This window comes from Heptranchias perlo, chromosome 23 (genome assembly GCF_035084215.1).
Source record: "Heptranchias perlo isolate sHepPer1 chromosome 23, sHepPer1.hap1, whole genome shotgun sequence".
Lineage (NCBI taxonomy): Eukaryota > Metazoa > Chordata > Chondrichthyes > Hexanchiformes > Hexanchidae > Heptranchias > Heptranchias perlo.
This window is the reverse complement of record NC_090347.1, coordinates 5,328,059-5,343,035: the sequence shown is the minus strand read 5'-3', so window position 1 is coordinate 5,343,035 and position 14,977 is coordinate 5,328,059. Positions and strand designations below refer to the sequence as shown.

Below are 14,977 nucleotides of genomic sequence, written 5' to 3'. Positions count from 1 at the left end.
TGAAGGGGCAAAAAAAGTTTAATTCACTTGCGTCTATCTTACAAGAAAATTAATTGATTAGTGAACCATCCTGTGCGCTGACAGTAACTAATATAAAATGAAAAGAGCAGGTACTGCCCATGGGCTGATAATCCCCTATCTTTAATCTTAGACAGGAGCTAAGGCCCAGGCTCTGCAGCCTGATGCCTTAGCCACTGTGGTAATAGCGACAAACCTTTGATGTTCCCCCTCATTCAACAGTATGTTGTTTGGTTCAAAGTGAAGAACAAAGGCTTTTTCTGTGCTTTTAAATTATTAGCTCCCTAAGTCCTCTGTAATGATATAGTTTGACTGAAGTGTGCAGTTTATTAGCTGCATAAAGATGATATTATTAGGAGCGCAGGAGAACAGCAGTGAGTTTTGCCTTTCAGCTTAGCAGCAGGGGCTTCCAACACTTTGATCTCAATCACTACTAAATGTCTTTGTGAGATAGTGTGAGCTGCTGAAATTACCTTTGGGCACTGAGCGCCTATCAATTATTCACCATTTCTTCCCTTCTAAATTAAAGTATTTCTCCATCTCCTTTTTTCCCCTACCTTTATTCTATCCCCCCCCTTCAATCATTTGAATACATACTTCAATCAGTTAATAATATTCATTTTGACCTTTTCAAAATGTTAGGACGCTTCTCCTCATTCTTGCCAGATTTCTTTATATATGAAAAGATTAAACAGATTTCAGACAAAAACGTAAATCTGTTAGAGAAATAAATGGGAGAGCTCTCCTCACGCCTGCTGATCGCTTGGCTCGTTATTTAATTTCTTCTAAGAATTTTTTTCTACTTCCCATTAATTAGTTCGCTGTCAGCTGTGGCTCAGTGGGCGGCACGCTCACCTCTGAGTCAGAAGGTTGTGGGTTCAAACCCCACTCCAGGGACTTGAGCACATAATCTAGGCTGACACTTCAATGCAGCACCGAGGGAGTGCTGCACTGTTGGAGGTGCCATCATCTCGGATGTGGACGTTAAACCAAGACCCTGTCTGTAACAATGGGGGTACAATCCAGTTTTGACGGGGGCACATAATGAGTGGTAGCAGATCAGTCGCCCTCTATACACACCCCCCACCCCGATCCTGCACCAAACATTTCATTCCTTCGCAGTCAATGTATTGACAGGAATTTTAGAAAATAAAGATAAATGTGATTGTATGCACATTACATGGTGGGTTGTAAGTATTATTGAGTAATTTAACAATAGCTGACAATGGGTTCACAGGGAGGGCCCCAGGAATCATGGGCTTCACACTGAAGCACTGCAACGAGCTGAAACTTCCAACAGAGGGCAGCATTGTTCTTTTACTCAAACAGTCCAGAGGAACAATGTCAAAGGGGGTGAGTTTTCTCTGGTGGGGTTTATTATGTGTGTAAGTGGGGTTCCCACTGAACTTCCACCAAAGGTACAGCGAGGGAAAAAAGCTCTGAGGAAATTCAGCCCTCTTCAAACCTTCAGACTGGTCTGAGCTCAGCAATGAGGCATGATGTTGGCCAAGGTAGAGGGAGCTTTTACACTGCATTTAACTCTAACCTGGGACTGCTGGGACCCTGACACTGGGCTCCTGAAATAGGAAATTGTTCCATTCCCCAGCTGTGATATCGTGACAGTGGGATTGCGGGTAATGCTCCTCATTCACGAGGTCACTGTGGTTGAACTTTATGATGTCACAGGAGAAGACGCCTGCAGGAGAAATCTCCCCTTTGGTTTGTGGGGAAATTCAATATACAATGCATCCCCTTTAACAGGCTGATGGTGCTTAAAGGGGCCCTGATTGCGAGACTCCCTCTTTGAACAGACCTTAATGTCAAGAGTGAAGCTTTGTGGTGACAGAATAAGTTCCTTTGAATGGCTACGATTCTCCCATGCCTGCGTGGGTTTCCTCAACCCTTTGATTATGCCCCTCGTTTAATAACCAGTGATGATCTTATCATGTCTTCCAACTGTCCTATTGCCCTACCCCCACACTTAAACCTTCCACGCGCTTGGAATAACCCACAACTTCTGGACCTGATTGAGTCAGTCCATGCTGTAAAAATGACTGTGTGGGCAGTTATTTATTGTAACTGGAATTGCGGTTCACAACAGCAGTGACTTTTTCTAAATTTATATTTGCCCTCGTGTTTTTTTCTTTCTTTCCGCTCCATCCAATCTACAGTTTCCCCAGCCCAATGGCTCCTTCCAGAACCCATAAGCCTGACAGTAGGCGGTCCACTCGAGATTCAGAGTGTGCTCCCACTCCCTCTGCTCTGCACTTCCAACCACTGGACCTGGCAGAGGTCTGGGTTGAGTGTGTTAGGAGTCACGGTGTGAAGATGTGCCATCCCATTTCACGGCACGTGTCCATGTATCAAACACACCGAACGTTGGGCCAATGACTTTCAAAAGGAACTCTCCTTTTTATGGGGAGATCCATGGACTCCCAAAAGGAGATCTTGAATCAAGGAACTACTGCAAGCAAGTAGGGATCCAACAGCCTGTGATATCTGACGGAAGCTCATCGACCTGAAATGTTAACTCTGTTTCATTCTCCACAGATTCCATTTCTATTTCCAGCATTTTCTGTTTTTATTTCAGATTTTCAGCATTTTCTGTTTTTATTTCAGATTTCCAGTGTCCGCAGTATTTTGCTTTTGATCTGCAAGGCCATAATCCCTTCTAATGTAGACTACAAGAAAATTTTCTAAACACTACTACTTACTGGATAACTTCTATGGGATTCCTCACATTGTCCAGGTAGTCAGGGATAAGGTTCACCACTTCCTGTACTTTGAAAAACAAACTGCACCGGTGGGATTGAGGCTGGGCCTGTGTGGGGTGAGAAAGATCCGAGAGCCTGGGGATTAATCCCAGGATCACAGTATTTATCTTTTGCTTCTTGACTATCGGTTTTCATTAACACATACAATTCATGAGGGGACACAGCACTTCCACCCTCCATAAGAACATAAGAAATAGGAGCAGGAGTAGGCCAATTGGCCCCTCGAGCCTGCTCCGCCATTCAATAAGATCATGGCTGATTTGATCCTAACCTCAAATCTAAATTCATGTCCAATTTCCTGCCCGCTCCCCGTAACCCCTAATTCCCTTTACTTCTAGGAAACTGTCTATTTCTGTTTTAAATTTATTTAATGATGTAGCTTCCACAGCTTCCTGGGGCAGCAAATTCCACAGACCTACTACCCTCTGAGTGAAGAAGTTTCTCCTCATCTCAGTTTTGAAAGAGCAGCCCCTTATTCTAAGATTATGCCCCCTAGTTCTAGTTTCACCCACCCTTGGGAACATCCTTACCGCATCCATCCGATCAAGCCCCTTCACAATCTTATATGTTTCAATAAGATCGCCTCTCATTCTTCTGAACTCCAATGAGTAGAGTCCCAATCTACTCAACCTCTCCTCATATGTCCGCCCCCTCATCCCCGGGATTAACCGAGTGAACCTTCTTTGTACTGCCTCGAGAGCAAGTATGTCTTTTCTTAACAAAACTGTATGCAGTATTCCAGGCGCGGTCTCACCAATACCTTATATAACTGCAGCAATACCTCCCTGTTTTTATATTCTATCCCCCTAGCAATAAAAGCCAACATTCCGTTGGCCTTCTTGATCACCTGCTGCACCTGCATACTAACTTTTTGATTTTCTTGCACTAGGACCCCCAGATCCCTTTGTACTGCAGTACTTTCCAGTTTCTCGCCATTAAGATAATAACTTGCTCTCTGATTTTTCCTGCCAAAGTGCATAACCTCACATTTTCCAATATTGTATTGCATCTGCCAAATCTCCGCCCACTCACCCAGCCTGTCTATATCCCCTTGTAGGTTTTTTATGTCCTCCTCACTCTCTACTTTCCCTCCCATCTTTGTATCATCTGCAAACTTTGATATGTTACACTCGGTCCCCTCCTCCAAATCGTTAATATAGATTGTAAAGAGTTGGGGACCCAGCACCGACCCCTGCGGAACACCACTGGCTACTGGTTGCCAGTCTGAGAATGAACCATTTATCCCAACTCTCTGCTTCCTGTTAGATAACCAATCCTCCACCCATGCCAGAATATTACCCCCAATCCAGTGATTCTTTATCTTGAGCAGTAATCTTTTATGTGGCACCTTGTCGAATGCCTTCTGGAAGTCTAAATACACTACATCCACTGGTTCCCCTTTATCCACCCTGTACGTTATGTCCTCAAAGAACTCAAGCAAATTTGTCAGACGTGACTTCCCCTTCGTAAAGCCATGCTGACTTTGTCCTATTAAATTATGTTTATCCAAATGTTCCGCTACTGTCTCCTTAATAATAGACTCCAAAATGTTACCCACCACAGATGTTAGGCTAACTGGTCTATAATTTCCAGCCTTCTGCCTACCACCCTTTTTAAATAAGGGCGTTACATTAGCAGTTTTCCAATCTGCCGGGACCTTAGCCAAGTCCAGAGAATTTTGGAAAATTATTACCAAAGCATCCACAATCCCTACTGCCACTTCCCTCAAGACCCTAGGATGTAAGCTATCAGATCCAGGGGATTTATCCGCCTTGAGTCCCATTAATTTACTGAGTACCAATTCCTTAGTGATTTTAATCGTATTTAGCTCCTCCCCCCCGAGAGCCCCCTGTTTGTCCAGTGTTGGGATATTCTTCGTGTCCTCTACCATAAAGACTGAAACAAAATATTTGTTCAACATTTTTGCCATCTCCTTGTTTCCCACCATTAATTTCCCGGTCTCATCCTCTAAGGGATCTACGTTTGCCTTAGCCACCCTTTTTCTTTTTATATAACTGTAGAAACTCTTGCTATCTGTTTTTATATTTTTTGCTAATTTATTTTCATAATCTATCTTCCCTTTCTTAATCAATCCTTTCGTTACTTTTTGCTGTCTTTTGAAGACTTCCCAATCTTCTATCCTCCCACTAAGTTTGGCTACCTTATATGTCCTTGTTTTTAGTCGGATACTATCCTTAATTTCTTTACTTAGTCACGGATGGCTGTCATTTCTTTTACACCCTTTTTTCCTCAGTGGAATATATATTTTTTGAAAGTTGTAAAATAACTCCTTAAATGAACACCACTGCTCATGTACCGTCTTACCCTTTAATCTATTTTCCCAGTCCACTTTAATCAATTCCGCTCTCATACCATCATAGTCTCCTTTATTCAAGCTCAGTACGCTTGTTTGAGAACAAACCTTCTCACCCCCTAATTGGATACGGAATGTAACCAAGTTATGGTCACTCGTTCCAAGGGGATCCTTAACTAGGACATTATTAATGAATCCTGGCTCATTACACAGGACCAGGTCCAAGGTTGCTTGCCCCCTTGTAGGATCAGTTACATGCTGCTCAAGAAATCCATCCCTAATACACTCAATAAACTCTTCCTCAAGGCTGCCCTGCCCAATTTGATTTGTCCAGTTGATATGATAGTTAAAATCCCCCATAATTATAGCTGTTCCCTTATTACATGCCCCGACTATTTCCTGATTAATACTTCTTCCAGCAGAGTTGCAACTATTAGGAGGCCTATATACTACGCCTACTAGTGTTTTTTTCCCCTTATTATTCCTTATCTCTACCCAAACTGTTTCATTATCCTGATCCTTTGTCCCAATATCATTTCTCTGTATTACAGTGATTCCTTCCTTTATTAACATAGCCACCCCACCTCCCCTTCCTTCCTGCCTGTCCTTCCTGATTGTTAAATACCCTGGCATATTTAATTCCCAGTCGTTGTCACCCTGCAGCCATGTTTCTGTAATGGCCACAAGATCATACCCACACGTAGTTATTTGTGCCGTTAACTCGTCCATTTTGTTACGAATGCTACGTGCATTCAGATAAAGAACTTTCAAATGTGTTTTGTGACACTTAGTTCCTGCTTTTTCCTTTTTTAACACTTTACCTTTTACTCCATACCTTCCGTCCCTTCCTGACGCGCTTTCCTCCGTCTCCCTGCTCAGGTTCCCAACCCCCTGCCACAGCTTTGATGCTGGGTTAATCGCCTTACGCCTTCTAGTTTTTATTTTATCTGTCGTGCCTAAAGTACACTTTCTTTCCGCTGCTCTACGCTTTTCCCTTTCACTTGGGAGATCTGCTCTCAGCTTGGACCTGGCCATCTTATCTTTTTATTTAGCCCTGCTGTGCAGTAACTGAGCCAGACTTGTTAAGAGTTGCACTGAATGGGTCGTCTATCAGGGAGATGATGGAGGTTGCCCTGGCTAAAGAGTCCAAATTCAAATCTGCAGAATATTTTGGATTTCAAAAGGTTTCAACGGGATCTGACACATAAATGAGCCTTTACCTACACAGCACTATACATATAGTTTCAAATTCTATTTATATAGTCCAATCTCTCAGAAACATCATGAATTGGTCACAAACTACCGATCCATTGCTGGAATTGCACTGCATTAAAATGAGGATCAATCAGGGTCTGCTTTGAAAATAAAACCATTACAAGCGGCTATGATTTTTTGTGCTGATTATAAAGTGAGGGATATTTGTGCTGGGGGACAGGATATATTTCCACTCTGGGCACCCAGTCTCAGCAGTGAGCTCTCCCAGCTCAGGTGCAACAGTGCCAGATGTAGAGTAAGGCTCCCTCTTCTCTCCCCACTAACCTTTCTTTATTTCAACATTAGCCCACCTCCACTGTGAAGTTTTCCATTTCCCACACAAGCAGTCCCATGTGACCTGAGTGAGAGAGCTTGTGCTCAATTAATATTCAAAGTGTTAGCTGTGGCTTAGTTGATGGCACGCTCACCTCTGAGTCAGACGGTTGTGGGTTCAAGTCCAACTACAGAGATTTGAGCACAAAATCGCTGACGCTCCCAGTGCGATACTGGGGGAGTGCTGCACTGTTGGTAGGTGCTGTCCGCCCTCTCAGGTGGATATAAAAGATCCCATGGCACTATTTTGAAGAGTAGGGGAGCTCTCCTGGTGTCGTAGCCAACATTTATCCCTCAACCAACACCACTAAAACAGATTATTTGGTCATTATCTCAATGCTGTTTGTGGGACCTTGCTATGGTCAAATTGGCTGCTGCCTTTCCTGCATTAAGGTACAGTAGCATAGTGGTTATGTCACTGGACTAGTAAATCCAGAGGCCTGGACTAATAACCTGGAGTCATGAGTTTAAATCCTGCCACGGCAGCTGAGGAATTTAAATTCAATTAATTAAATAAAATCTGGAATTAAAATACTAGTATCAGTAATGGTGGCCATGAATCTACCGGATTGTCGTAAAAACCCATCTGGTTCACTAATGTCCTTTAGGGAAGGAAACCTGCTGTCCTTACCTGGTCTGGCCTACATGTGACTCCAGACCCACAGCAATGTGGTTGATTCTTAATTGCCCTCTGAAATGGCCTAGCAAGCCACTCAGTTGTAAAATCTCGTTAAAAAAAGTCATAAGAATAAAACCGGATGGACCACTAGGCACCGGACACTACAAAGGCAAACCAAGCCCAGTCGACCCTGCAAAGTCCTCCTCACTAACATCTGGGGACTTGTGCCAAAGTTGGGAGAGTTGTCCCAAACAGTAGTCAATCAACAGCCTGACATAGCCATACTCACAGAATCATACCTTTCAGCCAACGTCCCACACTCTTCCATCACCATCCCACTGGCAGGACAGACCGACCAGAGGTGGCGGTGCAGTGATATGCAGTCAGGAGGGAGTGGCCCTGGGAGTCCTCAACATTGACTCTGGATCTCACAGCATCAGGTCAAACATGGGCAAGGAAACCTCCTGCTGATTACCACCTACCGCCCTCCCTCAGCTGATGAATCGGTCCTCCTCCATGTTGATCACCACTTGGAGGAAGCACTGAGGGTAGCAAGGGCACAGAATGTACTCTGGGTGGGGGACTTCAATGTCCATCAACAAGAGTGGCTTGTTAGCACCACGACTGACCGAGCTGGCCGAGTCCTGAATGACATAGCTGCCAGACTGGGCCTGCGGCAGGTGGTGAGCGAACCAACACGAGGGAAAAACCTACTTGACCTCATTCTCGCCAATCTACCTGTCGCAGATGCATCTGTCCATGACAGTATTGGTAGGAGTGACCACCGCACAGTCCTCGTGGAGACAAAGTCCCGACTTCGCACTGAGGATACCATCCAACGTGTTGTGTGGCATTACCACCGTGCTAAATGGGATAGATTCAGAACAGATCTAGCAGCTCAAAACTGGGCATCCATGAGGTGCTGTGGGCCATCAGCAGCAGCAGAATTGCATTCCAGCACAATCGGTAACCTCATGGCCCGGCATATTCCTCACTCTACCATTACCAACAAGCTAGGGGATCAACCCTGGTTCAATGAGGAGTGTAGAAGAGCATGCCAGGAGCAGCACCAGGCGTACCTAAAAATGAGGTGTCAACCTGGTGAAGCTACAACACAGGACTACATGCATGCTAAACAGCAGAAGCAACATGCTATAGACAGAGCTAAGCGATTCCACAACCAACGGATCAGATCAAAGCTCTGCAGTCCTGCCACATCCAGTCATGAATGGTGGTGGACAATTAAACAACTAACGGGAGGAGGAGGCTCTGTGAACATCCCCATCCTCAATGATGGCAGAGTCCAGCATGTGAGTGCAAAAGACAAGGCTGAAACGTTTGCATCCATCTTCAGCCAGAAGTGCTGAGTGGATGATCCATCTCGGCCTCCTCCCGATATCCCCACGATCACAGAAGCCAGTCTTCAGCCAATTCGATTCACTCACGTGATATCAAGAAATGGCTGAGTGCACTGGATACAGCAAAGGCTATGGGCCCCAACAACATCCCAGCTCTGGTGCTGAAGACTTGTGCTCCACAACTAGCTGCGCCTCTAGCCAAGCTGTTCCAGTACAGCTACAACACTGGCATCTACCCGACAATGTGGAAAATTGCCCAGGTATGTCCTGTCCACAAAAAGCAGGACAAATCTATTCCAGCCAATTGTCGCCCCATCAGTCTACTCTCAATCATCAGCAAAGTGATGGAAGGTGTCGTCGACAGTGCTATCAAGCGGCACTTACTCACCAATAACCTGCTCACCGATGCTCAGTTTGGGTTTCGCCAGGACCACTCGGCGCCAAACCTCATTACAGCCTTGGTCCAAACATGGACAAAAGAGCTGAATTCCAGAGGTGAGGTGAGAGTGACTGCCCTTGACATCAAGGCAGCATTTGACCAAGTGTGGCACCAAGGAGCCCTTGTAAAATTGAAATCAATGGGAATCAGGGGGAAAGCCCTCCAGTGGCTGGAGTCATACCTCGCACAAAGGAAGATGGTACTGGTTATAGAATCATAGAAGTTACAACATGGAAACAGGCCCTTCGGCCCAACATGTCCATGTCGCCCAGTTTATACCACTAAGCTAGTCCCAATTGCCTGCACTTGGCCCATATCCCTCTATACCCATCTCACCCATGTAACTGTCCACATGCTTTTTAAAAGACAAAATTGTACCCGCCTCTACTACTGCCTCTGGCAGCTCGTTCCAGACACTCACCACCCTTTGAGTGAAAAAATTGCCCCTCTGGTTGTTGGAGGCCAATCATCTCAGCCCCAGGACATTGCTGCAGGAGTTTCTCAGGGCAGTGTCCTAGGCCCAACCATCTTCAGCTGCTTCATCAATGACCTTCCCTCCATCATAGGGTCAGAAATGGGGATGCTCGCTGATGATTGCAGTGTTCAGTTCCATTCGCAACCCCTCAAATAATGAAGCAGTCCAAGCCTGCATGCAGCAAGACCTGGACAACATCCAAGCTTGGGTTGATAAGTGGCAAGTAACATTCGCACCAGACAAGTGCCAGGCAATGACTATCTCCAAAAGACAGAGTCTAACCACCTCCCCTTGACATTCGACGGCATTACCATCGCCGAATCACCACCATCAACAACCTGGGGGTCACCGTTGACCAGAAACTTAACTGGACCAGCCAAATAAATACTGTGGCTACAAGAGCAGGTCAGGGGCTGGGTATTCTGCGGTGAGTGACTCACCTCCTGACTCCCCAAAGCCTTTCCACCATCCACAAGGCACAAGTCAGGAGTGTGACGGAATACTCTCCACTTGCGTGGATGGGTGCAGCTCCAACAACACTCAAGAAGCTCGACACCATCCAGAACAAAGCAGCCCGCTTGATTGGCACCCCATCCACCATCCTAAACGTTCACTCCCTTCACCACCGGCGCACTGTGGCTGCAGTGTGTACCATCCACAGGATGGCAAGGCTTCTTCGACAGCATCTCCCAAACTCACGATCTCGATCTCTACCACCTAGAAGGACAAGAGCAGCAGGCACATGGGAACAACACCACCTGCACGTTCCCCTCCAAGTCACACACCATCCCGACTTGGAAATATATCGCCGTTCCTTCATCGTCGCTGGGTCAAAATCCTGGAACTCCCTTCGTAACAGCACTGTGGGAGAACCTTCACCACACGGACTGCAGCGGTTCAAGAAGGCGGCTCACCACCACCTTCTCAAGGGCAATTAGGGATGGGCAATAAATGCTGGCCTTGCCAGCGACGCCCACATCCCATGAACTAATTAAAAAAAAATTAGAACAGTGACTACACTTCAAAAAGTGCTTAATTGGTTGTGAAGCGCTTTGGGACGTCCTGAGGTTGTGAAAGGTGCTATATAAATGCAAGTTATTTTCTTGTTATGAATTTGGCAGAACTATTTTCAGTTGTTTACAAAACCCTTTTTAATGAAACCAGTGCCTTTTAACTGGAGGATATGAGGAAAGGTTTGACAAGTTGGGCCTGTACACACTGGAGTTTAGAAGAATGAGAGGTGATCTTATTGAAACATATAAGATCCTGAGGGGACTAGAAGGGGTAGATGCTGAGGGAATGTTTCCCCTTGTGGGAGAGACTAGAACTAGGCGCCACAGTTTAAAAATAAGGGGTCTCCCATTGTGGATGTGGTATACTTGGATTTCCAGAAGGCTTTTGACAAGGTGCCACATCAAAGGCTAATACACAAAATAAGAGCTCATGGTGTGGGGAGTAACACATTAGCATGGATAAAGGATTGGTTAGCTCACAGGAAAGAGAGAGTAGGCATAAATGGGTCATTTTCAGGTTGGCAAGATGTAAAGAGTGGAGTGCCACAGGGATCAGTGCTTGGGCCTCAACTATTTACAATCTATATCAATGACTTGGATGAAGGGACCGAATATAAGGTTGCTAAATTTGCTGATGACACAAAGGTAGATAGGAAAGTAAGTTGTGAAGAGGACATAAAGAGTCTGCAAGGGGATATAGATAGGTTAAGTGAGTGGGCAAAAATTTGGCAGATGGAGTATAATGTGGGACAATATGAACTTGTCCACTTTGGCAGGAGGAATAGAAAAGCAGTATTTTATTTAAATGGAGAGAGATTGCAGAACTCTGAGGTACAGAGGGATCTGGGTGTCCTAGTACATGAATCACAAAAAGTTAGTATGCAGGTACAGCAAATGATTAGGAAGGCAAATAGAACGTTGTCATTTATTGCAAGGGGAATGGAATATAAAAGTAGAGATGTTTTGCTACAGTTGTACAGGGCATTGGTGAGACCACATCTAGAATACTGTGTGCAGTTTTGGTCTCCTTATTTAAGAAAGGGACATAATTGCTTTGGAGGCGGTTCAGAGAAGGTTCACTCGACTGATTCCTGGGATGAGGGGGTATCTTATGATGAAAGGTTGGATAAGTTGAGTCTGTATACACTGGAGTTTCGAAGAATGAGAGGTGATCTTATTGAAACATATAAGATTCTGAGGGGACTAGAAGGGGTAGATGCTGAAGGGATGTTTCCCCTTGTGGGAGAGACTAGAACTAGGGGCCACAGTTTAAAAATAAGGGGTCTCCCATTTAAGACGAAGATGAGGAGAAATATTTTCTCTCTGAGGGTCGTGAGTCTGTGGAACTCCCTTCCCCAGAGAGCGGTGGAGGCAGGGTCATTGAATATTTTTAAGGCTGAGCTGGATAGATTCCTGATTAACAAGGGAGTCAAGGGTTATAATAGATAGATGAGAAAGTAGGGTTGAGGTCACAATCAGATCAGCCATGATCTTATCAAATGGCAGAGCAGGCTCGAGGGGCCGAATGGCCTACTCCTGCTCTTAATTCGTATGTTTGTATATTTCCCTTGGATCCCATGGGCTTTTACTTTTCTGATCAGTTTGTCATGTAGGACCTTGTCAAAAGTCTTGTTGAAATCCATGTAGACTACATCAAACGTGCTACCCTCATCAGCCCTCCTTGTTGCCTCCTCAAAAAATTCTATCAAGTTAGTCAGACAGAACCTTCCCATCACAAATCTGCGCTGACTGTCCTTGATTAATCTGTGCCTTTCTAAATGATGATTTTTACCGTCCCTCAGAATTGTTTCCAATAATTTGCCCACCATCGATGTTAGGCTGACTGGCCTGTAGTTACTCGGTCTATCCTTTTCTCCCTTTTTCAACAACGTACGACGTTAGCAGTCCTCCAATCTTCCAGCACCACACCTGTACCCAGAGAGAATTGGAAAATGTTGGTCAGAGCCTCCGCTATTTCCTCCCTTGCTTCTCTTAACAGCCTGGGAAACATTTCATCCGGGCCTGGCGATTTATCTACTTTCAAAGATGCTAATCCCCTTAATATTTCCTCTCTCACTATATTTATCCCATCCAATAGTCCACACTCCTCCTCCTTAACTACAATGTCTGCATTGTCCCTCTCTTTTGTGAAGACAGCTGCAAAGTATTCATTAAGAACCATACCCACATCTTCCGCCTCCACACTTAGTTTACCTTTTTGGTCTCTAATAGGCCCTACTTTTTCCTTAGTTATCCTCTTGCTCTTTATGTATTTATAAAACATCTTTGGGTTTTCCTTGATTTTACTTGCCAGTATTTTTTCATGCCCTCTTTGCTTTCCTAATTTCCTTTTTAATTTCACCCCTGCACTTTCTATACTCCTCTAGGCTTTCTGCAGTATTGAGCTCTCGGTGTCTGACATAAGCTTCCCTTTTTTGCCTTATCTTACCCTGTCCGCTCCTTGACATCCAGGGCTCTAGATTCGGCATTCCCACACTTTTTCTTCGTGGGAACATATTTGCTCTGAACCCTCACTATCTCCCCCTTGAATGCCTCCCACTGCTCTGACACTGATTTACCTTCAAGTAGCTGTTACCTAAATCATTTCTCAGCTTAGTAAAATTTGCCATTACCCAATTGAGAACTTTTACTCCTGTTCTATCTTTGTCCTTTTCCATAACTGTGCTAAATCTAACTGAATTATGATCACTACCACCAAAATGCTCTCCCACTGATACTCCTTCCACCTGCCCAGCCTCATTCTCTAAAACTAAATCCAGAACTGCCCCCTCTCTAGTTGAGCTTGCTACGTACTGGCTAAAAAAGTTTTCCCAAATGCACTTTAAGAATTCTGTGCCCTCTATACCTTTTACACTGATTCTATCCCAGTTAATATTAGGGTAGTTAAAGTCCCCTACTATTAATGCCCTATTGTTTTTGCACTTCTCAGAAATTTGCCTACATATTTGTTCTTCTATCTCCCGCTGACTGTTTGGGGGTCTATAGTACACTCCCAGCTGAGTGATTGCCCCTTTTTTGTTCCTTAGCTCAACCCATATGGCCTCATTTGATGATTCTTCTAACATATCATCCCTCCTCACAGCTGTAATTGTTTCTTTAACTAACATTGCCACCCCCCTCTCTATCTCGTCTGAAAACCCTGTAACCAGGAATGTTGAGCTGTCATTCCTGCCCCTCTTTAAGCTATGTTTCAGTAATAGCTATGATATCAAACTTCCACGTGTCTATCTGTGCCCTCAGCTCATCTGCTTTATTCACTCGACTCCTTGTATTGAGGTATATACTATTAAGCACTGTCAAACTCCTTTGATGTCTATTTTCTAACCTTTGTTTCCTCTGCCTTCCAAACTCACTTACTAATTTTCTGCCTTCCATTTCCAGCTCTGCTTCTCTCCCTTCTGAATCTATGCTCAGGCTCCCAACCCCCTGCCAAGCTTGTTTAAACCCTCCCCAACAGCACTAGTAAAACTCCCTGCAAGGATATTGGTCCCGGCCCTGTTGAGATGCAACCCTCCGGCTTGTACAGGTCCCACCTCCCCCAGAACCGGTCCCAATGCCCCAGGAATCTAAAGCCCTCCCTCCTGCACTAACTCTCCAGCCATGCATTCATCTGCTCTATCCTCCTATTTCTATACTCGCTAGCGTGTGGCACTGGGAGTAATCCAGAGATTACTACCTTTGAGGTCCTGCTTATTAATCTCTTTCCTAACTCACTAAAATCTGCCTACAGGACCTCATCCCTCTTTCTACCAATATCATTGGTACCGATGTGGACCACGACCTCTGGCTGTTCACCCTCCCCCGTCAGAATGTTCTGCAGCCACTCAGTGACATCCATGACCCTGGCACCAGGGAAGCAACATATCATCCTGGAATCACGTCTGCGGCTGCAGAAGTGCCTGCCTGCTCCCCTAACTATAGAATCCCCTATCATTATTGCTCTCCTGACCTTCCTCCTCCTCCTCCCCTGTATAGCTGAGCCACCCATGGTGCTGTGGACTTGGCTCTGGCTGCAGAGGAACCATCGCCCTCAACTGAATACCAGTTAAGAGAGTGAGATGCACTCATGGGACTCCTGCACTACCTGCCTGGTCCTCCTTGCCTGTCTGGCAGTCACCCAGTCCCTCTCTGCCTGCACTCTCTTAAGCTGCGGGGTGACCACCTCCAGAAACACGCTATCCATGTAGCTCTCGGCCTCGCGGACACATTGTAGTGACGCCAGCTGCTGCTCAAGCTTCGAAACCAGGAGCTCGAGCTACTCCAGCTGACGACACTCCTTGCACATGTGGCCGTCCAGGTCACGAGAAGCCTTCCTGGAGTTCCCACGTGGCACAGGATGGAGTAACTAGTGTACCAATG

General features: G+C 45.3%; 1 long non-coding RNA gene across 1 annotated transcript in view; it reads right to left on the bottom strand.

Annotated features, from left to right (window-relative positions):
* LOC137341353 (uncharacterized) overlaps window positions 1–12,520 on the bottom strand; it is a 25,697-nt gene extending 13,177 nt beyond the window's left edge. Inside the window, exons 1-2 of the long non-coding RNA XR_010967010.1 lie at window positions 12,424–12,520; window positions 2,733–2,867 (exon numbers count right to left, since the gene is read on the bottom strand). This is a non-coding gene — a long non-coding RNA (uncharacterized lncRNA). The remainder of the gene's footprint in view (window positions 1–2,732; window positions 2,868–12,423) is intronic.
* Between the last annotated feature and the right edge of the window lie 2,457 nt (window positions 12,521–14,977).